At 38.5% G+C, this 493-nt stretch overlaps 1 protein-coding gene and 1 pseudogene across 1 annotated transcript in view; both read right to left on the reverse strand.

Moving 5' to 3' along the window:
• LOC17874499 (probable disease resistance protein RPP1) overlaps window positions 1–493 on the reverse strand; it is a 36,044-nt gene that overhangs the window by 10,473 nt on the left and 25,078 nt on the right. The gene's annotated exons all lie outside the window — the stretch shown is intronic.
• LOC17874513 overlaps window positions 1–493 on the reverse strand; it is a 4,988-nt pseudogene that overhangs the window by 2,396 nt on the left and 2,099 nt on the right.

Consider the following 493-nt stretch of genomic DNA (forward strand, 5'->3'; position numbering starts at 1 on the left):
CAACATCATAACTTACTGTTGTATCATTGCTAAGCTCTTCACATATATCTCTTGCATCGACTAAAAGATAATGTTCCCTAAGGCCATGCTGAACAAATTTTTTACGTGAAGTTTCTCTTCCAAATTGCTGTAGCAGATGATGCATTTGTATCCCTCCGTATTCTATAGATATGAGAGCTTTTTCAGCTAAAACTTCAAGACCTTGCCTCACATCCGAGAACTTCTTTGACAGAATCTCTTCCACATTACGTGGATATAAGAACTTGTCGCTGAAAAAGCAGGCTATATAAAGAAATAAGTATTTGTTTTCTTCATCATCTAAGGCATCATAACTGAACTTCATAATGCTCTCTATTTCTCCATTAAGCTTGGTCTTTAACCTTGGTAGTTTCCTTTCCCACTCTGGCTTGGACTTTCCTTTCAAAGTGGAGCCTAGAATCTTCAAACCCAAAGGGAGTTCACCAGCAAGGCATGCAACTTCCTTAGCAAGCTC

This window comes from Capsella rubella, unplaced genomic scaffold (genome assembly GCF_000375325.1).
Source record: "Capsella rubella cultivar Monte Gargano unplaced genomic scaffold, Caprub1_0 scaffold_15, whole genome shotgun sequence".
In the NCBI taxonomy this organism is placed as follows: domain Eukaryota; kingdom Viridiplantae; phylum Streptophyta; class Magnoliopsida; order Brassicales; family Brassicaceae; genus Capsella; species Capsella rubella.